Below are 27,880 nucleotides of genomic sequence, written 5' to 3'. Positions count from 1 at the left end.
ATGTTGCATGGCCATGTTTCTACAGTAGCCCAGAATGGACAAACTAAAAACTGGCTCTAGAGAGGGCATGGATGTATAAAGAGAAATGGATACAGCGTCAGAGGCGGGCCGTTCATTCCCATGAAAGTTGCTCAGTGGCGCATGAAGCAAAAAAAAAATTGACTTCCCGGTATGAAAGTACTCGGATCTTCGGCATTGTGTGGCCCATAGAACGTGCGCACTAGTGACTTTTGCTGGCCGAGTTGGCTACTTCCGGTTTAGCCCTCCGGCTAACTTGAATGGGGATAAAACAATTCAATCATGCGGCTCTTCTAGGCTTTTGAAATGTGATCGGACCGAATGGATTTAATTCTGATAGTGAGACAAGTCATTTCGTGGGGGTTGTGACGCTCAGAAAAATGTATCCGCTGATTTACAGACGTCTCTTTCACAATGTAAGTCTATGGGGAAAAGTCTTTTTGGGCCAGTGTGCGTCACGTGACGTTGTAATTACACGGTTTGGCCGCTATGTCAAATTTGCTTCAAAGCCTGGCGCTCTTCCTGTATCCAGTTCATTTTATACATCCATGAGAGAGGGCCGTTCACGTTTTTTCGGGAGTTTCGCGGCCGCTGTAGCTTCTTCTACACGCTTGGAAGGGGAGGTTATCAATTTGGTTGCAATCTACAACCTCACAGCTAGATGCCACTAAATGCTAATTTACACACTGGTCCTTTAAGTGTTTCAATTAGCTAAGCCAATGAGAAAACAAGCATGATAGCAAGACCTTGCAATTTGAAGAAAAACCTCTCAAAAACAAAACTGCAAATCTGCCGTGAAAAGGGCATTTTACTCTCGTACATGGGCTACAGAATTGAAACATTCATAGTAAAAAATAAGAAGAAACATATGAAGAAACAGACAGCTGCAACAGTAACTCTCAGTAGGATGACAAAACCATAGATTTTGAGGACAAGTCAGAGGATTAAAACAGCGAGGAGGTGGGAGTAAAGTTTCACAATTCTGGAGCTGAACTTGAGGCTAGCTAACTGTCGTTAGCTCTGCTAGCCTCCCAGGAATCACCTGGACCGCTCATCCAGCTAGTTTAACCATGGCACCTGTGTGAGAAGTCATCTTCCAAGTTTGGACTATGGTCTAAAGAATGACCTGTACATTTAGGCCTATATGTCGGCGGTGGATGTTTCTGCCTAGACTAAGGACGGCAAAGAATAGCTAACATCTATTTTAAGGTAAGGAACGGCAAACTTATTTAAATGTTTATTGCTGGTTTAATTAGGAGAGCATTTTTTGTGGAGCTCTACTATCTAATAGTTGTGTTTAGTTTGAGTGCACTTGAAAGTGCCAGTTATTGTAATTTGGGTTTGAGAAAAGTGGCAGACTGGTGGATATGGATGGAAAATAGTGCATTTTGTTATGCGTTATTGGAGAAGGCTACTAACAGATGTAAGTCATAGCGGGTTTTTTTTTTTTACCTGCAGCTAATTAACGTTACTGGTTAAATCCTGTATATATGCATCCAAGTGTTAATGAATGATGCTTTGTCCATATTCAGTGCAGCCTTGTATTGTGATTACTATGAGTTTTTGCACTGTATATTGTAGCCTCTGTGTTCATGATTTGTGCTTTAAGTGGACATTAGAGGAGCTTGAGTGTTTCTCAGCATGTGTAGCCTACATGTTGTTCATAAGTTTACACTGCTGCAAAATTGAATGATTCATATTTCTTGCTATTATATGGTGAACATTGTATTATGGTTATTTGTCTTTCAAGAGTAAACTATATTAAGTACACCTGCAGCTTGTTAAGGAGTGAGTTAGAGTATTTAGTGTTACAGTATTGTAATATTGTCTCATGAGTGTGACATTTTCTGAATGATCCATGTTTATCCACTCATTGACTGAATTTATGGGTATTATTTCTGCAGTTGCACTTTAATGTTAATATGCTTTCCCATGCTGTGCATGTGATTTAGCTGAAACTATACACTCAGGCAAATATTTTTTTAAAAGAGAGCTTTGATTTCTAAGTTTATGCGAAGAACTCAGTGAATATGTGTTTTGAAAACAGAGGTGTAAAGGATAATGAGTCTGGATCAGCACCAAGAATAACGTCTCTCATGAAAGAATAACACATGGACTAAATGGCTGTCAGAGCCACATTACCATTAAAACTTTAATCACCCCCTTAACCAGGCAAGGGCTGTACTTTGTATATGTGGGTGTCTGAGGATGTCTAGCAAAGCTGCAAGTCAGCAAAATCTAACTGTATAATTAATTTAAAGCAAATACTAGTATTTATTCATGTATTTGGTAATATGTTTTCCTTCTAGCAAGACCCATAGCTCACACATATCTGGTGCTGAGGTAGAGAAATCCAGTAACTATCATCAGTGCATCTCATACAGAGTACACAAACAGACTCTCCAGACAGCGATAGCACCCTTCAACACATAACGTTCAAGGCTGGATTACTAACTGGATAAACCAGATAATGCTCTGTGTTCAGGGTCTGAAAGCCCCCGGTTCTCTGTGTGTCAAATATTTTGTGGTAAATTGATTACTAGTAGTTGTTTTTTTGGGAATATGCTCCACCGAAGTACCCCCCAGAAATTATGGGGGTGGGTACTCTGTTATTATCTGATTTGTGTCAAAATCTGGTTTTAAACCTTCTATTATTTCATTTTACATTATGCCTTTGTGGGAGACAACAAATCATGTCAGATTTAAAACCATGTTTCCATTGTAAGTTCGCCTAAAAACACAATGACTGGATTAATCCCATCACATATTCTAGTTTACATGCTATAACACGATTTGTCCTCTAGATAGTGCCCTTTGCTTATATACGTTGACTTGAGGCCTCAATTATGGTTCAGGTGAAGAGTGGAGAACCAGAGAAAATGCCAGAACAAGCTACACATTCAGTTGTGGGACTGTAAGAACATCTTTAACATGCACTTATGTTGTGCAAAATGAAAAAGGTTCATTCATAAACAATCTTAGCGCGATCTCTGAGCTGAGGGGATGTGAAATGTGGTAAAAAAGTATCAATTTCAAGTTACTTGTTTCAGAATGGCAATGCGTTGGCTTGTGATGCTTGTGATGAAATGTGAAAAACAAGGTTGTATTGCTATTAGTGAAGCCAGCAGCACAGTATCAAAACTTCATCACTGTGTCTGTATTTCTGATTGCTGACCTGATTAACATGGAGATCTACAATGTTAAACGTGGTGGGCTTAACAGCTCTGGCCTTGAGTACAAATAATATGATAATATATATAATATTACCTCTGACTGGAATAAACAAGTGGCTGAATGACAAGAGAAATGTTTACGCTGTCAATGGAAGTCTGATTGATTGAGCTTACAAAAACATACCAATGCTATATTTAGGCCTAAATATTCTCTCTCTTAAAGAAATGAGAATAATACAAGTGCTCGTAGAATTATTATTGCAGCAAAAACTCTAATACTGATGGTGTGAGTGGCACAGATGAAACTGCAATCAGCTGTGGTGAAATAGCCTATTACTTTGACTTGATTTGTAGTGTGTATAGCAAAACATGTTCTGTTCCTCATGGTGATTTCACTGAGGATGTAATAGAGAGGGATGATGAAATGTCTTAAGGAAAGAAGGCTACATGACACTCATGTTTCCTCACTGCTAACTTGTTTTACTGGCTTTTTAGTTCACAACCTTCTGCCTCTACGATCTCTGTACTCTTGTTTTCATAAATGATAAAAAGGCTAAAATAAATCATCGTCAATTATCAGAGTCACAAATACACATCTAAATGTGAGACTTCACTCAGTAACACAGATATAAAGTGGACAACATCTCACATTTCCCACAGCTGTAAGCAGTTTTATACAAAAGAATTAGGTTTCAATTTTTTTGAATACACCGATATAATACATAATAGTTTGTAGTTCCCCATCTGATTCTATCTGCCGAACAATGCGTTGCTAAGAAGATTATAAAGCATTCAATACAAACACAAAGCTGTATAACCTCTCACAATGTGAACTAATGGGTCATAGAAGAATTAGCTGTGTCACTCACTAGATGGCAACATTGTCTTACCGTACACTGAAAGCATGAGTCTCCCAGTTCTGTTGCATTTCAAAGATGGTCTGTAGTTGCCGTTGTCAAATCTTGCACTTGTTTGTTTTTTGTTGAGAAAAAGGACGTTGCTTACGTACAAAGTAACTCTTATTTGTACAAAGATGACTCATCACCTGATGAATCATCTTCGATTTTCCGCTGATACTGAAACCTATATAACTTGAACCATGTTGGATTAGTATATGAAGGTGATGAAGGATGGTTAACAATAGATTAACAGAGCAGTATCACACGTCTGTGATCAGTAGGATGAATCACCTCGTCCTGCTGCTGTCGTCAAACGACATTTTCACAGATTCATTTTGTTCTGATGTATCCTGGTAAAGGATCAGAGGTGTCATGTCATTTCAAACCACATTACACTTTATCTCATTTTATGTCCTGTGAAAGAGCGTGTTCTGAAAATAATGAATCACATAGAGAAAATTAATGAAAGTTGGGGGTCGTATTTGGCTTTCATTTGGACCTATTGTCAGATTAATATCAGTGTCCAAATTTGTGTCACCTGTTTCACATTGTCTTTTAAGAACAAGACAACCAATACAGACGCACATTTTCAAACTAAATACAGGTGCTCTTTCCACTAACAAAACAGTACATTTACATTAATAAGGCCACAAATATAATGAAGTGGAATGTCAAATTTGTAGAGATAAATGTGATGTTGCTTTCCTTCTCTAGGCCAGCATTTAGAAAACACAGTGAATTTAGTGTGTGTTTGGTGTTGCAGTTTTATGGCGAAGTCACCATCTCTTGCACTAGATTGACCCAAGTCTTTGAAAAGGTTCTATGAGAATGTACAATATACATTATTTGGCATTCACATTTAGCTATCCTTTAATAGTAAGGTCAAAGTATGTGATCAAAGGTACTTTTTATTATTATAAATACGAAAAGTTCTGTGATATGTCGGTGCTCCCTGGAGACATTTTTATGTTCCTTTGGCAGGTCAGAGGTCAGCGCAGCTACACTGGAGTGTGAAGGGATTCTGTTTATTGCTCAAGATTACTTCCTTACACAGATACCTTTTCTTGATATATGGGCATTTGCCATATTCATAGCATCCTGCTGTCATGTGTTATCAATGACACAATTTTTGGAACAACACAGGATATTTTTGCAAACAAACAAAAGACCCGTCACAAACTTTTTTTGTATTAGAAGTTAAGACTACCATGACGTTTTCTCTGTAAAGATCAACAAAGATGAAACACTCAAATTAGAAAGCAAGAGAAAACACTTGGCTCCGTATCCTTGGAAGAGTAAAGACCAAGTTCAACTTACTGTCCAATAGAGGGCACACAAGTGCTACTAATATAATTGCTGAGAATTTCACTTTGCTCAGCCACTTGTACAATAACACAGTACATTGTTTTCATGAGATCAATTGAGCTTTTTTTTTTTATCTAGCAATTGTGTTTATAATTTTAGCTTGTACCTTCCTTTGTGCGAGTGTATTTGGATTCATACTGTAATTGTTTTTAATTGGTATGCTGTGGTCTTGAGAATCTAATTATGGCTACTGTGTCTCCATGAATGTGACCTAGACTGGAGTAGGTAATAATATAATTGTCCAATGAACAAAATGATCCGTAATTCTAATTAGCCGCCATTCTACTGTGCAAGAGTTCAACTCTGCCACATCCAGCTCACCTTTTCAGGTCCCTGTACTCCAGAACAGTAAGGATTAATTATTCAGCTACAATTAGCGTGATGTCAATAGTAATTGCCACCAGTGCAGCGCTCCTCTGACATTGAAGCGGCCTGTTGTGAGACTGAGATTACACCTCTTTCATGTTAAAACTCTCCATTCCAATCAAGTTACTGTATGTGTTCATATGTCTATGCGCGCACACACACACACACACACACACACACACACGCACACACACATGCACAGGGGGAGGCATGCATGACCGCACTCACATAACCAACGCTAATGCACACATATGTACATTAACAGAATACACAAACACTTAGTTAAATTGGAAAAAAAAAATTCTGTAAAATATAGATAAGTGTTGCTCATTTTTCGTTTAACATTTTTTATATTTATCAATAGACACATATTTAATAGACTACTTGCTGACTTGTTATAATTGCCAGAAGTCCTTCCAATTACAAACAGGAGATTAAGGATGCTTGTAAGGCCTTATTTCAATGTGCAAAATATGTTATTGTTGTTATTGCCGTGAACTGAAATTAGATGCCAATAAACTCCAAAAAGCACTTCTAACCTAAAATAATCCTTCTACAGTGTCACAGTGGACAGTTGTTACATGCAACTTCTTCAGAATGTGTGGTGTTTATTATTTTTTTTAACCTTTCTCAAGAAAATGTTAATCTAAATTATAATTCTAAAATGCATTTGATATTTTGATAAATGATCTATCATTAGTAAAAAGGTTACATCATGGAATTATAGTGATACAGTGCCAACAGAATGACAAATCTCACTTTTACCAGGCTTGCACTCTGGCAGGGGCTTTTGGGAAAACTGGCAATATTTTTAAATGTTTTGTTTTTTTGGCCATACATTTTGTCCTCTGTTGCTTGCCATTTTTCAAGCAAAATAAACTAAACTAAACTTCAGCAGAACATTTCCTTTGTGACCACCACCTCTTCTCAGGAAACCTCAACCACAAATGTCACATTTGAAATGTGTACCTCTGGGTCTGCATGAACACTGAGTAAAACATGAACTCGGAGCTACAACATAGGCCACGGTTTTCTGTAATATTCATGGATTGTTGATATTGTGAACAGTATTGAGACAGTACAGTGTTCACTTATAAGTATCTCTGTTATGAGTTGAAGGTTTGCTTTCTTTCATGCTTTGTTATTGCAAGTTGAACCTGTTTGATTCAGTTTTGGCTGAGAGACCTACTCTCGCTTTTCTCCTTTTGCCCTCACCTAATCATGTTCCATCTCCATATTGTGATCTGAATTCAGTGTTCTACTTGAGCCGAAGTTTAGTTCAACATGATTTAGAGAGACAATTGAATTTTAAGAGTGCACAGAGACAAAGAGGAGAAAGCCCCCAAAAGTATAATGGTAGTTAGTAAGTCATGAGGATTGATAAAAATACCCGTTTTCAAAACAGGAAGAAAATATTCTTACACTACACAATATGTTACTATGCACCATTACTTTTATTATGGCCCTTATCTGGTGGTGGGGCTGGGGGGACAGATCTTGTGGGATTATTACTTTATTTTATTCTTTTATCTTTGATATTTCAATTCTGTGTTTTCTCCTGTAGACTGCTTTGTGTTACACACGGCACAGTAGTGTACAACACAGTGCAGTATATAGAGATGTCTTCTTCCTCTCCCCCTTTTTTTCCCTATTGTCCCTCTGTGACTTAACTTCACCGCTCTTACATGTTTAATCTATTTGACTTGGTGATACAGGAACTACTGCTTTGTTTCTATTGATTTCCATCTGAATTTCAATTTGAGTTAAAGGATTATGAATCTCATTGCAAATTTCACACATGCTTGGTTAGTCAAACTATTGAATTTCTGTTATCACAGTCAAGTTTGTGCAGCCAGACGGAAAAAAAATTAAATTCCAGGACCAGCCGAGTGGGTCAAGAGAAGAAACCACTGCTTTATAAATGAATTGTTGATAATGTTGAATTGCTAATACGTTAACTACGTTAAACTTCTGTTGCCTCAGGTCTCTGTCTAACTAACATCATATGCTGTAATGTAGTGTGTGGTGAAGATTTATGGACTAAGCTTATGGTGTTTGTGCCTAGGTGTTGAAACTTTGGGGCCAGGAGTATTGATGGCGGTGATAAAGACATGTAATAATGTCATAAAGCCAGAGAAGACAAGGAGCTGTAAGTGGAGATTGGCTGAACAGTGTAACCAGTAATCAGTCAGCTGGATGAAAAATGACAGGGTCAATGTAATTGGACAGAAATGGGGAATAAAACATGGAGCTCATGAAGGCTGAACAGACCAGAACAGGAAGAAGGCGGTGGAGTAGAGGTGACCTGCTCTTAGGGGGGGGGACAGGCCTGTCGCATTTCCTGATTACAACCAGTAGGTCTCAATTTCACATGACAACACCAACTACTCATTTGGGGCAGTGTCTGTATTATAGAGCTTACAGGAGAGAGGGGACGTAGGGTTAATGTCCCTTTGGGTTTGTAATACCTTCCTAAAAGAGTAACCTCTGTGTGATGAAGAATATTTTTTTTCTGCCAGCACTTTTCCTTACCTGCAGTGCAACTCTGAATCCAATCCTTGCTCTCTGCTCTCTTTCTTGTTGTTAGACAGGCTTCTCAGGCTTGTTGGAATAGAGTTTGGATTTTGTCATGTTTCACTAAATTAAGTTGAGTTCACGCAGTGAAATAACATTTTTACTCATTTTGTCTTACAGTGCTTTGTTGGTATGAGGGTAGTAAACAGTCCCGTTCAGCAGTGCAAAAGCTAGACACAGCGGACAAATCCGTTTAGCTGCTGTTAATGGGCTATGAAGGTGGGCCTTAATTAAAAGTAATTAGCTACAGTAAGTTGTCTGTGTATGAACCATTGGCTATAAGCAATGCAATTTCTGCCCTGCACAGAACTCTAAGCCAAAGGGAAGCTGGAAAAACCCACCAGCCAGTAGCTGACGTCTATATGGTTGTGGCTGATTTCATAAATAATTCCTCTTACTTGCGTGTGAGGGCTAATACTGACAACATTATGTTGGATGGATCACTAGCACCACAGGCACATGTACAATTAGAATCAAACTGTTTCCATGTGGATAGTTTACATCTGGGTTAGTTTTTTTGGTAGATAGTAGTTTCGATTATAACTGTCCACAGTGATGTTTGTTGACTATCCAGAATAATCTACAGCACCTGGCTGCGTCATGCTCCGGCTCCATCAAGGTGATTTGCTGCCATTCTTACCAGTGATACTGTGTTTTGCTGCTGTGTTTTGCTATCCACCAATATTGCATTGTGCAGTTTGTGTAGTTGCTACCAGTTTGGTTTAATGAGTTGCATTATGTAGCTAAATTATGACTTAAACTTTCTGATTGGTGCAATGAGGAGTCAGTTTGCACTTGTTCCTCCTGGGAAAATGCTCCTGAGTTATTCAAGTTTTGGAGGCTGGACTTTTTGTAGACTTCACAGGCAATTTCACTGAAAACAACCTTTTCCACACTTGTCACCCCCGCACCCTAAACCCCCGACTCCTCAAGTTTTATGCAGATAAGACTGAAGGCTTTCCCCTCCCAAAAGTTGGATGGGTGCCCAGTATGCAGGAGTTTATCTGGCACACGTGTCCCTCCCTCCATATTTCACTTGTGGTTATACTCTCTCTTTCTGATAGCTTTATCACTGTGGAGGGGTCAGATGCTGACACCAGCATAAGGGCCGCTTAAATCGCTCTAAACAACATCTATCATGGACCCTATAAAATAAGCTTCATGGCATGCACAATACCCCGGCCTCGTGCTTGGAAATGCTCGTCTATCATATGGCTGCTTAACTCCAGGAAGCCTTTTTTTGATGATATGTACAGGACTGAGAAGAGGAAGGTTCTGATTTGGCCCTAATCAGTCTTTATGAGTAATTTTAGATTACAGAGTGCGTGGGAGATCTATCACTCATCAGGGAAGGTAGGTAGGCTGCTTTGGCAGTGACAAATGGCACTAGCCTACAGTTCTATTTATTGATCAGGAAGAAGCTTGATATCAGTAAAATCCCTTTGGAGAGCAAAAAAAAAATGTCATGGAAAGGCAGTAACTGTTTTTCTCTAGTACTGAAGGCATGGCAGGAGAAGGCAGTTGGTGCAAAAGGGAGGAAAAGCGGACACTAATTGACTTTGATTATCGGCCTAATATTATGACATGCTGACAGGTTGCTTATACGGCTTAGAAAAACAGAAACAAATGAAATGCAGGTGCTCGAACAGAGAGAGAAGACACTGTTACAGTCCTCAAATCACGACAGGCTGTTCAGCAACCACTTGATTAATAGTTGGATGTGAACAGATTGCAGGAAATCGTTCATTTTCTGAGGAAAAAAAGAAAAATGAACACATAATACAAAGAACAAACTTTCTCTAATGTGACTAATTTTCTTGTTTCAATATGTCAAACAAACGTTCTTATTTCTGCACATTTATTAGAACTATTTTGACTGGCTTGAATGATTACATTTTAAATACCACAACATCTGCTTTTTTCTGATTTTTGCCTCTGTGAAGAAGGCAGTAAGGTTTGTATATTCTCATGGCAAGAGTGTTATGAGCTTTTTAGTGTGTATCCATAATACTCATATATCCATATATTCAAAGGATGGATTCATTGTGATTGATGTAATACATTGTTATCCTGATTGAAGATGTGACTGGAAGGTCATATATGTCTGATATTAACTTAAGTTATATCCCTGTACATTGCATATATATAAACACTGATGATGATGATGATGGTTACAATATTTGTGTCATTTGGTGAGCAAGTGAACAAGCAAGATGATGGGTTCACTGAGGTTGTGGCAGCATCTGATTGCTTGAACTTAAAGTGTGAATGCCCTCAGTCAGCTGATTGAAAGTGGGAGAAGGAAAAGAGAGCGGTAAATAGAGTAAGCAGGCAGACTTGTTCCTGATTGAAAGTTGCCAAGCTTCATACAGTACTCAAGATGGTATTGGTCCCCTCCCTTTGTAGTTTAAGTGGTCTGTTCCGCATACCAATAGTGCTAAGTGGAAAAATGTACGCACAGAAATATATATTATAATTTACTGTAATTATCATATTTCTTGAACAATTACAGTTGTTGAGAGAGAAATTCAAAACGAGATTTAAGTCCAAGTTAAATATTATAACAACCACATATAAAAGGTAACCACTGGACGGCTCAGTCTCGTGCATCTCTTTACTCTCATGACTAGTCTGAGGTTATAGGGGTGAGGAAAGAGTCCCTGAATGCATATCTTAAGTAGAGGATCAAAATGGGCCTGGTGGAGCCAAAAAAAGAGAACAATCAATGACCCAGAAAAGAGAAATTATTGTCCAAGCCCATCACTTAATTTCTTTAAAAGCCTATTGAGAAGTCAGAACAGCTCAATGTGCATCCACTAAAGTTAACACTCGGTATGCCATACAATTTAATTATTAGGACATGATTCATTCAGTGAGTGGCCACCCATTCGATGGTACCATTTATGGGCCAGCGTATTCTTTACAGCTCAAGAATCCTCCTTTTGGTCAGTAATCATTGAACTGTACAAATGTAATTTAGATACTTGATTGAGGAAGATATTTTGCTAATTAAGAGTTTTTGTAGAGTGCATAATCATTTTGGCTGGCTATTCATCAGGAACAATGTGATGATTAGCCCTTGTGGCAGTCTAAGTGCTGCTTATCTGCTGGAAAGAAAAGTAAAGTCTCCCATCTTAAAGGATCCTTTAGCATATACAGTAACTAGACAGGGTTTTTAAGCTCAGTAATTGTTTTTTTCTCACTACATATTCAAATCTTGTCAAAAACATAATACACACTGTAGATATTATTTAACATACAACACTTCCAAAAACCTGGGGCCAGATGTTTAAATGGAAATGATTCATATGTACAAAAACCATGCGTACACCATTCCCACACATACAGTGGACTGATGACATAACTGGTAACGTGAAAAGTTATGTGGAGAAAATATGTTCAACTCACTCATACTTCGTACTGTATGTAGACATGCGTGGTCATGTCCTGTGGTAGGCTGAGTGTGATATGGAGAAGTCGCACTATCATTTTGGTCTCTGTCAGACTAGGGTGCGAACTTGAAATAATATTATGGTGAATCCCATGTAGACCTTCTCATTTGAATAGGTGGTACAAGTTCAGCCCACTTGCCTTTAATTCTCTGAAGTGAGAGTGGGCTGTGCATTGAGAATTGAGCATTGTCTCCTCTTTTTGGCTGGACTGGCCACGGACCAGCCGTATAACCCCAAATGTCTGTCCGTCACTGACAGACTAATTGACTAGCAGCTAGTTAGCATGGCTAGCATTGTTAGCATAGCCGTGCTGTTCTGTGTGTAGCCCATAGAGTGTATAAAACTAAGGTGTGGCTGTGGTGTTTCTGGTTTAACAGCACCGTGCTGGGCAGGTGACAGATGTGTTTACAGTGTTTGTGTTCTCTGAAAGACGTTGCGGCGCAGATATAAAGTCACACAGCTGAGGGACTGTTAGGCTAGCATGCTAATCCTATGTAAACATGGGGATGAGACCATATGTTTTTACAGACATCCGCAGATAGAAACAGATTAAAAAGCAGGAGGAGTTAAGTTCTTTTTCAAATCAAACATCCCAAGATATGAGCGGAAAGTATTGTTCTTGCAACTGCATTCATACACTTTTTTTACTCAAACATAGCTTAACCATGTCATGTGACATGCTACTTCAGTACACTTTAACAACAAATATTACAAGGACCACTACAGAAAATTGCAGATGAACATCTAATAATCAGGAATTCACATTATAGACACTACTACTGACTATCTCTGTAACAAATTGGCTACAATTTTGCACATTGACCATACTCGGTCCAGTCATATAAGTTTTGACCTAGTCTTATTGTATTGAAGTTGAGCTATGCAGAGTCTTGTTCCTTATATGTCTAAATGTAATATAAGGTAAATGTCATACATGGCAGGGGGTCCATTTATCGGGCTGCACCCTCATAAAGCCCCATCACAGATTATAAAGCTGTGAAAATGGAACAGTGGTTACATATTGTTACAAATATTCTGAAAAGGGACCTTTTATCTATTGACTCCACTTGTCACTGAAGACGGCATATCAAGAGTAAAGTTGATGCTGGTTGATGATTGATGTATTTTATGGGACGCTCCATAGGATAAATGTGCCCATCCTTGTTGGCTGTCCATGCGTATGCAGATTTTCAGTACACAAATATGCAAAGATTAGTGGCTAAGCTTATGGAGCCCGTTATAGGGCTACAGTAGTAGCCCTCTGTAACATGAGCAGGATAATTCTGCTGTTTACTTTGTGAATTTCAAGATGCAGGATAAAATGATTATTGCTATGTTGTAAAATCCTTCCTCATAGTATTATAAACTACAGCGCAGTCTTGTGGCATCTGAAAGCCTTAAAGCTCAAGGATCTATTACTCAAGCTGCCTTCCTGGATTATATTTCATTGTCTCATCATTACCTGAAGCAACATACCCCACCAATGCAGCCACAGTGCTTTCTCTGGTCTGAAAGCCAGGTAACAAGCAATAAAGTAGCATTGCACTGTACAACTATCGCAACATGTTTTAATGTTTCAACCCAAATAGAAAAGTGCACAGGCAGTTTTCCTACCGATGCAACACAGTCTCACATCAAAATGTGTAATAGCTATGTTGGTCCACAGTAAAAACTGTATTTCACAACAGCTCTAAAATTGTGGGATGCCTATGTTTTTTGGGGGGGAATTCTTTTCTATTGGCCTGCGTCCACATCATGCAACTGTTAAGTTTCTGTCTGCGAAAACAAAAAAAAGGCATCCATTCCTTTTACTCTCTGTGGAAAATGCAATTATTTTAAGATAGTTTTGGCATTAAAATGCATTTTGATAACATTTCTAGTGAAGAATGTGCATTATATTTCCATGATTGTTCTTCAGTGACTGTATATGATGTTTAGTTTGTCAGTTATTACAAAGATTTTTTTTCAGCTATTGCTATGGCGATTGCTATGGACGCTGCTATCACTGAAACCATGTAGTTGCATGTTGTTTAAATCATTGTCTTTGCGTTGTGCAGTTATCTTAGCTGTTATGTTATTTGTGTTATTTTATGTAACTGATGTTCTTTCAATAAAAAACTAGAGCGACCCAGGGATGAATTGAATTTGAAATTCAGAATTTGAAGCTTTGCGATTGGTTGACCGGAGGACCCATCTGGAAGTATTTTCCTCACTGTCACCATGTTAAGGTTTTCTTTTAATGATATCTTTAACATTTCTCAACACAAAAATGTCCCTGATCACCCAACAATATGATAAGTTAATGTTAAGGCCATCAGTTTTAATTATTTCTCCCTCAATTCTTAGAAATAAAGTTGCATCCAAAATAAAACATCATTACTTTTTCTTAACATAGATCATATGCAGTGTAATTATTAGTTTGGCTGTACTAGATATTTGATATATTCTTTAGACAGCTCCTACTTTTCCAATCAGAAGAACTACAACTGTGGTGCTGATTTGTATCAAGCTGCATGGTGTGGCTCTAGGGAATTGTAGTTTTTAAAAGATAATAGTGTTTTTCCTAGAATTGGAAGTTGTAAATACTGAATTGAGAGTACACCAAGGAGTTTAAGGGGATGGGAAACACATTTGTGTGATCGGATATTAAATATCTAATTGTCAAATAGGTGAAAATAAATTGTAACCATATTATACCCATATTCAACATCATCCCCACATGATAGCTGAGATCAGGAGCTCTTTATAACAGTTGGTCCCATGTCCCAAACTAAGCATATAGCCTATACACTCACTGAACGAAGATCATGAAAATATAATGCACATTTCTCACCAGAAATGTTATCAAAATGCATTTTCATGCTGAAACTATCTTAAAATATTGCACTTTCCACTGAGAATAAAAGGAATGTCAGCCTTTGTTTTTTGTTTTCGCAGACAGAAACTTGACAATGACATGATGTGGACGCAGGCCAATAGAAAAGAATAGGCCAAAAAAACATAGTCATCTCACAGTTTCAGAGCCATTATTGTGAAACTAATATGTTTTGCACAAGGGACCAACATAGCCATTACACATTTTGATGTGAGACTGGGTTGCTCGATGTGATTCAATGTGGAATTACTCGTTACATGTCTGCAAGGCAGATTAGGCCCCAGGACCCCACCACCCTGAACCACTTAGCCGACCAGGACTCTGATCCCCTTTCATATTGCCTTTCATAGGTAAATATTTAAAGAATCAACAGTGATGTTCAGTACCGCACAGTGATTTAGTGAGCAAGTTGTTTTTTACTTTCTCAGTGTAACTATCTCAGAGACATGTTTCATTGAGATGTTTATTTCATATATTTCTGTCATAAATTCATGATTATTTGAGTTCATAGTCATTAAAAAATGACTAAAAATGTCATATAAATAAGATGTAAAAAAATGTCTAAAATATACCAGCTTAAATGACGTTTGGTTAAAAAATGTAGAGCTCTTTATGTAAGGTTTTATTTTAATTTAGAGTGTAATGGGTCACATGACCAGAGTTCAGTTGAGGGCATAACTGTGGTATTGTGGGTCAGAGACAACATGGATGCAGAGCAAAGAATTGTCTTTCATTTGTTTTATATTTGTGTATAATGTGGGTTGATGTGCCTTTACATTGACAATATGACATGTTTTCAGCAATTTTATTTGATTTCATAACATTTCTGTTGGGCTAACGGGTTTGAGCCTGTTTATTAAGGGACACTAGCTTGAGAGACTTTAAAATGACTGAGAGATGTATATTTAAACCTTTTATGTCTTTTATTGTAGTTTTCACGGTGTCTGCTGACAAAAGAGCGAGAGAAAGAGGGATAAAATAAATCTTCAAAAGACTGTGTGATGCATGGCCATTATTTCATTGGACCAGTGTAGCTACACTCAGTTTGTGTTGTCATTTCACGGTAGTTGCTCTATTTCAGATAGGGCCAACACAAACTGTGCGGTAAAGACAAGGTTGAGACTTTCCAATTCTTCCATATGTGGCTCAGCTCAAGCCATTCTTTTTTATTTTTGAGTAAAGCCAGACCTCTGCTAAACTGGGAGGATTTCTTTGGTGATTACTACCATATGTAAACTGTAATGAACAAATTGACCTGGGTATAAAAAATGAACTTGCACCGCATAACAACTTCAAAAATCCTCCCCTTAGGAATATCCTGTTTACTTAGCTACGAATAGCTGTTAATTCAAGTGTTCATGTATGTTTTCAAGGTAAATCCTTCATGGTCATTGGATTACATTATTTTAGTCACCTTAATTCAACTAAATAAGAGATTTTGTTAACATGGACTGAATATTTAGGCTGTCAACGTTTTTCAAATGCATTTTTCAAAGCACCTCCAGTGTTTTTTGTAAAAGGAAGTCCTAGATTGATTTGTACCAACTACAGAGAGAAAGAAGAATTGTGTTTCTTATCTTCTGAATTAATTCACAAATACCAAAAATTGATTTTTGTAATAACGCTAGTTGATAAAGGCGGCACTCAACCTTGAGGGCAGTGCAGCAAGGACAGTACTAGAGTCATCTTCGAGTTCATTTTCTAATAATGAAATAATGCAAGACTAAGTATTTTGTAAAAACTTCGTACTTTATCACCTACAGCTACGGTTAGCAAATCGAACTCCAGCAGTAACAAACAAGACTTTCCCTGGTACTAGTGTTGCAGCAGAGAGGCTGCTCTCCACTGCTGGAGATAAATTGTTCTTTCCCCTCTTACTCCATTACACTCACACACACACAGCAACTTCTGTTAAAACAACAAAAAACATTAACCCAGTGATGTTGGTCGGTAAATTACACTTTCATTTCATTATTCTCACACAGACATAAAAGTGTAAGATGCTTCCAAATAACTTTATTTAATAAAAACGCTGCTATTCCCACACACTTCTCTCTGCATTTTTATATTAGTCAGAAAGTGAGTTTCACCAAGATGAGTTAGCTTAACTGCCAGTTAGGGATGCACGATGATATCGGCACGTCGTTGGTATTGGCCAATAAAGGCTTTAAAATGAAATATTGGCATCAGCCCGAAATGAACATTTCTGCCGATATATCAGGCCTATAGACGATGCTTTAATTATGTGCATGTAACGCAAACCGTTGACTAAATGGTCGACGCAGTGTCCCTGGTGCGAGTGTGCGCGTTCGGCAAAAATGACATCATCCCGTCTCTTGCATTGCGCATGAAAGAGGGTGCGTGCAGCAAGTATGTCTGCGGTGTGGAGGTTTTTTAAAAGTGTCTAAAACATCTTAAGAGCCGTCATCCCGATCATTACAATGAATTTGTGAAGAACAAAGAGAAACAGGCACCAGCAAAAAAAAAAAAACTGTCAGCAGCCTCTTCAATCTTTTAATAAAGCCAAAAAACATAACTGCGACCCCAGGGCCAAAGGCACCACTCAGAAACAAGTGGAGTATATTGCTCTGGACAGCCAGCCATTTTCATTTGTTAAAGATGTCAGGTTACACAACGCTCAGTCATGAGTATTTTTCAGATGAGGCCTTACCTGAGTTGCAAGCTGTCATCTGCAGCAACATCGAGAAGCTCATCATTGATGCCACTTCGATTAGCTTTACAACAGACATTTGGACGTCAAGTGTAAGCCCTGTAAGCATGCTGAGGATAGATGAAGACTTTGTACTTAAAAAGGCTATCCTTCATTCATAAGAGTGCTGAGAGTCTCATACGTCAGCTGCAGTTGCATCTGCTTTTGATGGCATGTTTGGGAAGTGGAAAATCCCAAAGGAGAAAGCTCATGTAATGATGAGGGACAATACGTGCAACGTGTCCAAAGCAGTTTGCTGTGCATGGCACACACCTTTCAGCTTGCTGTGAACAAAGGTGTCCTGGCTCAGCTCAGCATCACAGATGTTGTGGCTGTGGAAAAGAGAGTAGTAGGACATTTTCAGCATTCACAACTTGCATGCATTCGACTTGAAGATGTACAGAATTATCTCAGGATGCCCGTTAAAAGACTGCAATAAGACGTCTCCACCAGGTGAAATTCAACTTTTTATATGGTGCAGAGCCTGGTGGAGCAGAGGAGGGCCTTAGGTGCATATGCTGCTGATTTTGATCTCCCGGTGACATTGACGGCAAATCAATGGGGAATTTCTTGAAAATACGATCACCCTACTCTCCCCCTTTGAGCAGCTGACCAGAGAGAGCACAGTTCAGTTCTGCACAGGCCTCTGCTGCAGATGTTATTCCCACTGTGGTGGCACTGACACAGCTACTTGGCAGGAGAAGTGACTCAGCCAACAGCACGCAAACTGCCGAAGTACCCTATTGGAAGCTGTCAGTGATTGTTTTAATGGTGTACAAAGTGAAGCTCTTTATTTTGTTGCAACCATGCTCAGTGCATGGTATAAAGATTGGTATTTCAACTCGGATAAGAAGGAGGGAGCAGTTTGCTACTGAAAGTCGTGAATGAAACGGTTGGACTTACAAAGACCCGAACTGGAACACTGCTGGACATACACAAAGAAATTATCGAGGAGAACGTCATCTCAGAACAGGCATCCACAGGCGAGACAGTATCACAGGTAATAATAATAATGATAATAATAGTAATAATATGATAATAAATAAACTTCAGTGTTTCCCCTAGGTTGACTGCTCTGGGGCAGCTTATAACAGTACGTTTCACGTAGATGTCCTTTGAAGAATGAGGAGAGGGAGGATCCAGACTGATTTTTTTTTTACCAGCTAAAATAATAAATTGCTTTTTACTACTGCAATTTGCTATTATTACTATTTATCATGTCATCTTGGTCTCATATGCTCTGTCAACCGATATTATAGTGATGTGCAAACATGCACTTCAACATGCAAATGTGCTCAAGTTGGAATTCAATGCCATCACATTAATGTAAAGACTACAACAGCACAAGTAATCATAAAGTCCATTGACATGAGTTTCAGTGATGATTTAATTAAGAACTATTTTGCATCTCAATTGAATACTACATTTACTAGAAGGATCATGATTAGCAAAACACTTGAAATTATTTACTACTTGTATATTATATGTGTGGCAACAAGCAACACTGTATTGAGCTGCTAGATTTTTGAACGGGATTTGGCAGGACGTTCAGGGTAACTGCGACATTCACGTAATATAGTTAACAAACCAAGTTAGCCCTCCAAGCTAATACGTGCTAACTACGCTAACGACAAATCGGAAATGTGCAACTACATTTTTTGCCACCACTAGATATCAAACAAAAGCCAGAGATTATATGGTATTAAGTTGCTGTGAGTAAATTCACCACTTCTAAGCAGAAGGCAGAAGACGATGTTATTTCTGCCGCTTCTTTTTTTTTTATGGCGTTTGGCAAACAGCGTTAAAGTGCATCACCACCATCTACTCTGCTGGAGTGTGAACAAGTAATCTACCCCCACAAACAAACAAAGCGAACCAGCAGCTTTCTGCAGCGTGTGTAGGAAATTCATTTTTTCCACTGGCCAGAGTGGTGGGTGGTCTCCAAATTTACTTGCCAAAGACCAAATTTACCTGCATTTGATGAATGGCAAGTGTTAATTTTGGACCCTGCAACCAGGCCTGCTTCCCTACTCTTGCCCACAAGTACCTCAGTGCGCCTAGCATGATGGCGAACAGCTGTTCAACGCTGTCTCCCATGTCATAGATGACAAGAGAAATCGCATAGATTGCAAAAAGGCAGATATGTTCATTTTTGTTCAGAAAAATCTTCCTCTCATACTTTACTTATAGAATATAGGCCACTCAGTCCTTCAGCCTTGTTCATTGGACTTTCTAAGGACGGCTGTGATTTTGCCAAGGACTGAAGTTGTTTATATTTTGTGCATTTTTGTTTGTTTTTTTGTTTGCACATCACCTCACTATTATAGGGTTTGTAGCTCATAGAAAGTGCAGTACAGATTAAGTCCAGTTTTAAGTTTACAATTTTAAGGATTGTATAGCCACATAATATAATTAATATATTATTGAGTTTAAGCAACAGTCTGTAAGCATGTGTAGCCTACTAATGTAGGCTCATTTATTCAACAGTGTGAAAAAGAGTACACTATGTCTATTTATGTTCTTTCAGTTGGCTTTAATTGCTGTATGGTCTTAAAGTGCACTTATTTTCACATGATCCCTGCGGACAGAGATTGCATTCATTTATTTACTTGTTTTGCAACTTGTGAAATAGGTCAGATTTGCCCTGGTTGTGACTATTGTCAGGATTGTCTCAGGGAGAGCATCATCCAAGCCTGTTTAAAGTAGGATGAATCTTACAATTTTGTTTGAAAATGTTACATAAAAATAAATATAGCATATTTTACATTGCCAGTGGTAGTGCATCAAAGAAGGACTTGCAGACAGAACAAAAAAAAAAAAAGAATTCAGACTGGGGTCTGGATTTTAAATATTTCTATTATTTACATTACAGGGCTGTACAGACTGTGAAAAAATGTGCAGGAGTGCAAACATTTCAGTCCATGTTGGACTTTCCTCAGTGCAAAACGAAGCATGCATGATGAGTCACCCTATACTGTATGTGGGTTACTCTACAGGTGCACCTAATCAATGATCTAGGGCTTGACTGAACACCCATGAAGCCAAATGCCTGCCAGTGGGTCATCATGATAAGAGTAGACACATGTTAATTCCACAACAGGAGAAACTTGATTTTCCCTGCAATTAGGTGGAAAAAAGTATGTGCATATATCTGTATCAGCATCAGCAATCAGCCAAAATTAGTTAGAAAATATCATATTGGATATCGTCAAAAATCCAATATCATGCATCCCTACTGCCAGTTGTGTTTCCTACTGCAGTTCAGTGGATAAAAGACGAGTCAACAGTTTGGCACACAGTGCATTGGAGTAAGAGCCTAAAGAGCCTTTCTGTTCATTTAATCAAGAATTGGTTTTGAATCAAGAGACGATTCTGAATTGAATCGTGACACCAACAATCAGAATCAAATTGAATCATGAGATTCCCAAAGATTTCCATGTATACAGTCCAGACTTGCACCATTTCATTTCCAGCCTCTAAGACACTTCAGAACTAAGAAAAGGAGGATATAAAGCATCCCAGAAATGGTGAAAAAGTGGGAGATAAGTGCTAACATGAATGGAATTTTTAAACATACCAGTTTTGTCATCGCTATTGATAATGCGTTGTATTACAGAAGAGTAAGTGTCTGTTACGTTGTTATTTTGGGTATTCCTTTCTTTTTTGGACTTGCACCTCAGAGAGGAAGCCCAGCAAATCCACTACACCAGTACACCAGGGAAAATCATAGAAAAGAGAGAGACAGAGTGAAGACTCGAGTAAAGGAGAGTGTGTCTTGGCACCAGAGCTCTGATTCTATTTACGGCTTTTAACAGAAATCTGATTAACGGAGGCATTTTAAGCAGAGTGACCTGGAGGAGGAGTGAGGAATGGGGGAGAGGAACAGGCGCTTTCATTAAATCAGCAATCGATGCCAGCACTCCTCAGAGACCAGTGCACAGGAATAAAGGAATAAAATAAAATGAAATAAAGGAGCCATTTCCCATGTTTATCTATACTGTTTGGGGTTTAAGTGCACTGTGGATGCAACATTGCTTTACAGTAGGGAGTTTTGCTGTCTGTTACCCTGATCTTGTCTGCCAGCACTGCCTCTCCTCAGTAGTTTTGTACTGAAGTAGTGACAAGGTTCCATAAATTACAAGATAACTGTTTATTTTTTTTTTTTCGATTATAAGCAGGAATGATTTTAATGATGAATAAAGCTGATGATCTGGGTTGTCAAACCACCAGCTAACTGCTAAAAAGACATAACGCTATAGTTCAGTGATCAAAACAAGCCATTTATGAGTGGAAATTATCCAACACTTGAGAATTTCCTCAGAAATGAACCCGAGGCGATGGCCTGAGGGGCTGCTGTGAGGGCTGTCTCTCCCCAGCAGATAGAGCCATTCAACCCTGCATTATAGCCCTATTAGATATGGCTATCGCACTGAATGGTTTGCCTACCACCGACGTCGTTTCTTATTACGGCTGTGCAAAAGCAAGGAGACGTATCAATTTCGAGGATTAGGGCTCATTATATGAGGCCTCAAAAAACAAACACCTACAGTAGAGCTGGTATTGCAAGGAACATCTATTTTTAAGGGTATCGTTGTATTTGAGCTGATCATTAAAGGTTAGAAAGGGGTTAGCGGTGTGAATTCAGCCTACTAGCACAACGGACAGATGCACTTGAATATCGTCAAGTTCCACAATGTAATTCACCTGCTTCAGCACTTTAGTGTAGAGGAGTGGAGGAGTAGTAGTAATGATAACAATGCTGATTAAACAATACACATGTGGCTCCAAAATTACCAAACCTCTGAGGCTGCAGCTCTGAGGAGTCTGTATAATACATCATAATGAGACAATTTTGTCTGTTTTCAAAATGTGCTATTATGCCGCTTCCTAACTTTTCCCCATATTCTCTTTTCGGAACAAAACAGTGGTAATGGCATAGAAGGAAGGCAATTACTAGTACACACCACAATCATTCATTAACGTTAACATATCATGCATAATTACTTGTGTTTTAAAACCACTTTGGAAAAAGGAAATAAAATGAAGAAACCGAGAAACTCTGCAGACTGTAGAAAAGCACAGTACCTTTATCCCTGTGACTAACGCCACTGTAACACAGACAGATTGCCCCCTGGAGAGGGTAAGTCTGGTGAAAATAATCTGTCTCCCATTTTGTGTGTGTGTGTGTTGGGAAATTTGCCACAGGGGAGCAGCGTCAGTGATACATAGTAGCAGCAGGAATCACTCTTTCAGCTCTGACAGGGATTTAGTTGTTGGCTCCTCACATGACGAATGGAGCGTAGAAATTACCTCACAATTGCAAGGGGGTGGGGGGTGGGGGGTGGAGGGGCATGGAGATGGACATGGAGAGACAGGGGAACCACCCGTGGTTACCGTTTACCAAACACTGTCATGTTTTTAGATTATATTTGTGATTTTTGATGGTCCATTTGATCTTGACTAAAACCCAGGGACTTTCCTAGGAAGCAGTAGTGATTGGATAATGGTGCGGTGGCTAGGTCATTCCAAAGTGTTTGTTCAGGCCTTCAGTGACACAAATATTCTCCACAACGGGAATGCCCTTTACACACAGCAACAACCAGGCATAGCTTTTAAAGTTTGTGCGGTTCAACATAATCCAAAGTGCAATGAAAGTCAAATGGCAACTCTCAAGTGGTGCCCAACTCTATATATTAATTTGTCCTCTCGGCCAGCTGGAGAAGTAATTTTTGGCTTACTTCAGCCATACTGCGCGTCCTGATTCATGCATCTGATTTGCTTTGTGTGGGCTGATAGCGCTGCTGTGAATGAATGGTTGAATGGAGAGGAGGCAGGGTGAGGAGTGACAAGTCGAGTGGCTGCTACACTGATAAATAGCCTTGGTTTTATTTAGCTTCATCTGTTTAAGAGAGGCTCAGCACTCTCTTTCAGCTTAAGAGTCCCAGGGAGATTCTTATCCCTGGGCAGGTGGGCTTGGTACACAGCTCTCCTCTTTGGGTAAGCACCTCTTCTTTAGCCACATGCCTAATGATCCTAGCCAGCATCTGGCGCAGTTGGCCTCAGTGAATCTTTATACTGGAAGGGAAATTGACAGTTAGATACTGCTTCCTCTCCTCTTTGTCCTTTTGCTGCTTTTTCCTCACTATCGCTTTTTTTTTTTGTCACTCACATTTCTTTATCATGTTCTCCTCATTTCTCCTGCCATCTGTCTTACTCCTCATCACAGTGTTTTCCTCCCAGCCCCTGTGTTTCCATCCCTTTGTCCCTATAGCTAACCTTGAGCACCAGTTTAACACACATGTGGCTGAGCTTTTGCCAGGCTCATTATGTGATTTTAGAGTTAAGACAGAGGATATATACGTCATGAGTTTCTTTTACAATACAAGTGCCATTCCTCTCGTTTGGATGGTTCTGCAGGTGCAGCTCTGGCCTGTGATGAGACCTCCATAAACTCTGGTGGAGCATTAAAGCAGCAGATGTGCTCCTGAGGGAGAGTAAGAATTAGCAAGGCAGCTCAGAGCCATGCCAGGGCGCAGGTTGAGGAGAATGCACATTTAGAGAGAGGTGGACAGGTTTAGGTATCAGGTAACATACCTATGCATGTGGTACAGGCTGCAAATAGTCACAGATTAACCCCCCTCTCCTCAGGGAAGGAGGGATTAAAGCAAATAAGGATGGCGCAAAATGTTCAGCTGTCTTCGGTGAGGCAATGCACACCCAAGAACTTACTGATTAGTAAGTTCAGACACACTACTTTTGGGATCTTAGACTATTCCATCATGTTTCCTAATACTTGTTGAATCACTCAAAGTGTTGCGTAGAGTCCATTAATTTGGTCCCCTATCACATGTCAGGAAAGAGGCTTCAGGATTCATAAGAGAGTTGTTCTTGCTCGCAGTTTACACCGAGCTGTGTGAGATAATAGTAATAGCATCTGTGAAATAGGTTTATGGATACTCCCACAGCATCTGATACCCTATATTTTTGCCCAATTAGCACAAATAAAATATGCAACAACAATGGTACAAGGGAAAGTCTGATTGATCCCTTCATCATATCTAATTACCCCACAACCAACCAAAATGTCAGCAATTACCATACTTTCTCTGACTGTTGTCATTGAATAGCTCATCATTACCACCCAGTCAGGTATTGTGTGATAGCACAACTGCTGTGTGTCCTCACATTTTCCTTGTCAACGTTTTGTTGAGATCTTTTTTAAACTTATTTTTTCCTTATTTTACCTATCGATAAAGAAACAATCTGGAAATACCTTGTCATTTTGCCATTGATGACAAATTTGTGGCAGATTTCAGGAAGAAGTTGAGTTTGTAATTTAAATCAGAAGTGATAAAATCTCATCCATGGGACAATCAATAGGATATAATATCTCATTTTTTTTTGTTATTTTTTGGGTATTTTACATCTTTATTAGCTTACGCCTGGCAGAGATCATGTGTTTGATCATGTGTGTCCATGTGTGTATCTATCCGCAGCTAATCTTGCAGACTACTGGACCCATCAGCCTAATGTTTTTTGTGCAGATTTATGACTGTATGCTCAAGGATCTCTCGTGGTTGCAGTGATTCACAATTGTTGAAAAACCTATTTTGTAACGCGTTCTATACCACCATTGACTGCTGACTCCTCTTAACTGGTTGGTAGGGGCTGCAAGTGATCAACAACTGCAGCAAAAGGCATTTCTGGTAATCAGCTAGACTAAAACCAAATCTTTTGCAGGCCACATTTTGGCCTTTGTCGTGACTCAAAAAGTGACATCCATAGAAAAGTTTGGTCTCATTTTGAACCGGAGCATCTGCAGATTAATTCCATACCTGATATGTTATGATCCACTAAAGTTAGGCACGATACGAGATGAATAAATCGCCATTTTTGTTAGTTTCGCTGCCATCTTGACTGTAAGGGAACCAGGAGGGACGATTGAGTGAGATTCAGCTCTTCTTTGTTTGGGAGGGGAGAGGGAGGTAGGGAGGGATTTTATTTTGTGTGGTGTGTCGCAATAAACTAAATAAATAAATAACAAAATGTTCTAAATAAATAACAATGTTTAATTTGAGAAGTTTGGACTTATTGTCCCGTTTATTCTTTCCTCATAATTTTTTCATGTCATCCAACCCTACACCTAACTCCACCGAGGTCCTTCTTGGCAAATTTTGAGTTCACATTGCCATTTATGACTGTAATTCCCCCCAACACTGTCCAATTTACCCCTATATCTCCCTCTGCTTAGTTTGATATTCTTAAAGAATGCAAATTAGCCACTTAGTAACCACATCAATTACCCACCTGGCCTCTTATCAGCCCCTCTGTGTTGTTTGCAAAACACTCGTTACGGTCCTGTAAAGATGAAGGCGGACAGTCGTTGGTGGAGTCCGTGTTATGGTTCGCTCTGGAACCAATTAGTACTCAATACCCGCTGTCCTCTGAGACCAGTAAAACAGAACAAGAGGCCGAAGCTTAAAACAATAACCAGGCCACACCTATATATTATGTGTATGTTAGTGTAATATTAAACATGGATCATGGTCAACAGTTCATCATAAAGTCGACACACATTTTACAGTGTATATGTACTGTATGTACTACACTATGAGAGGTGGGGCACATGGAGAAAAACAGTCAACAAAAAAACATACAGAGACAGAGATATAATAGGGGAGTTTGCAGAGCAGAAGCCATACTTCAGATTTATTTTTAGAGACCGGTAATCTACTCGTTACCTCTCCCCTGTGTCCCCTGCTCTCGATAAGGTGACGTCAGCGAACGGGAGTCTTTTTCCGGCCCTCCTCTATTTCTAGGGGGAAGATTGGCCTGGCACGATCCGGTTGTGCACTAAGATAGGCCTGGGTATAGGTTCTGTATCTCAGAATTGCACAGCAGAGAGATGGGAAGACTTAGCAAGAGGAGGAGGAGGCAAAGTAGATGGAAGTGAAACCGATCTGTCTCTCATTATGTCCTCTGTCTTTGTCAGATAACCCAGGAAACATCTCAGACTCATATGCAGCTTTTAGAAGCGTGATTTAGATCCACTCTGCTCACAAGCTTGCTTGATGAAACAAAAGAATTATGGCTGTATTGTTAGACAGGAACTTGTGTGTAAAGTATGTAAGTATCACTGAGAGGGAGCCACGTGTCTGCACCTGTGTGTGCATAGGACCGTGCGATATGATGATATATATCGTGTGATGATAGAAAAGCATCTATCGTTTCATATTATGCTTTATCGTTTATTTTGTCATGTCAGTATCAGAGTGTTTTTACATCACAATCCCTCTCTTTTCTCTTCCTGTAAAACGGTTTCAAATATATGATGACTCATCTTGCACCCAGGGGTGTTTCCAAAAATTAATCCAATCAAATGTGACTTTGGGCGAGTAGCTAGTCACACCCTTCATATAAAACAGCACTTCACCATTTGTAGGCTGTAGTATGTAGCTAATAAAGCAATATGGAGAGAGGGATAGGAAGAGATGAATGTTTGGATATCAGTGGGCAAAAACTTCATTTCCAAAACAATGTGGCCGAGGTCTAATAAATTCATCTCTCCATCGTCCTCCTCCTGATCTAACAACAGATGAGGAGGTGTCTAGCTAACAGTCCTTTGTAGCTCCGTTTCTCTCTGCACACCGCTCAAATATTCTGTTTCACTGGGAAATACGTCACAGTACAGAGGCTAAAGACGCTCTAACTGCCATTTCATGGGGCCTTTTAAACATTTTTTTAAACAGCCTTGATCTATTTACATAGATTTGCAATCATTCTGGTTTGTTCTGACACTGCTAGGTACAGCTATACGCCTTATTACATCATGTGCAAATCTGGTTTGGCACAATTATCTTAGTGAAACCAACACCACATCACCCACAACGTCTGACTGCTGTTGAAAGGGTAAAGGGCAGATACAGAAGCCTATTCCACATCCATGTCAGTCCCTGGGACACATACAATTGTGGTGCCCACTAGGCCTTAAGGTATATAGACTAATACTACCATCTAGGCATTAAGATGCTCGCTTTCAGGTGGTAGTAAGCTAATCAGCCAATAATTAACTCTCCTCTGTGTGTACTAGAAGATTGGGGGCAATTAGCCAGTGAAAGGGGCAGAAGAAAAGATTTTGCCAGATCCCCAATAGACTGCTTATCCATGAAGTATATTTAGAGATATTGACTTTTTACTTACTTACAAAAATTTTGACCTTCGCAGCATTACTGCTGGTAAGTTCCCACCTTCAAGTCAACAACGTCAGATGTAGGCTGCAAACTAAAACAGCAGCCAGTTTCGGTATCACTTTCCTGAACACTGGGGGCAAATGTTGCAGGCAGTGGAGAACAACACAGTGAAACTAGTGAAGGAGATCAGTGCATGCATAGGTTCAGAGTAGAAGCGAGGCCATCCTTTCCTTAAGATAAAATTGTCTCATTTGTTGT

At 39.2% G+C, this 27,880-nt stretch overlaps 1 long non-coding RNA gene across 2 annotated transcripts in view; it reads left to right on the top strand.

Moving 5' to 3' along the window:
- Positions 1-552: 552 nt before the first annotated feature.
- Positions 553-27,880, top strand: part of LOC121902527 — a 224,562-nt gene continuing 197,234 nt past the window's right edge. The window contains exon 1 of one of the 2 annotated variants that reach the window (XR_006097577.1): positions 553-1,227. This is a non-coding gene — a long non-coding RNA (uncharacterized LOC121902527). The remainder of the gene's footprint in view (positions 1,228-27,880) is intronic. The other variant, XR_006097580.1, reaches the window with a different exon arrangement.

Source organism: Thunnus maccoyii, chromosome 1, assembly GCF_910596095.1.
Source record: "Thunnus maccoyii chromosome 1, fThuMac1.1, whole genome shotgun sequence".
NCBI classification, from domain to species: Eukaryota; Metazoa; Chordata; class Actinopteri; order Scombriformes; family Scombridae; genus Thunnus; species Thunnus maccoyii.
This window is presented reverse-complemented; position numbering and strand designations above follow the sequence as displayed.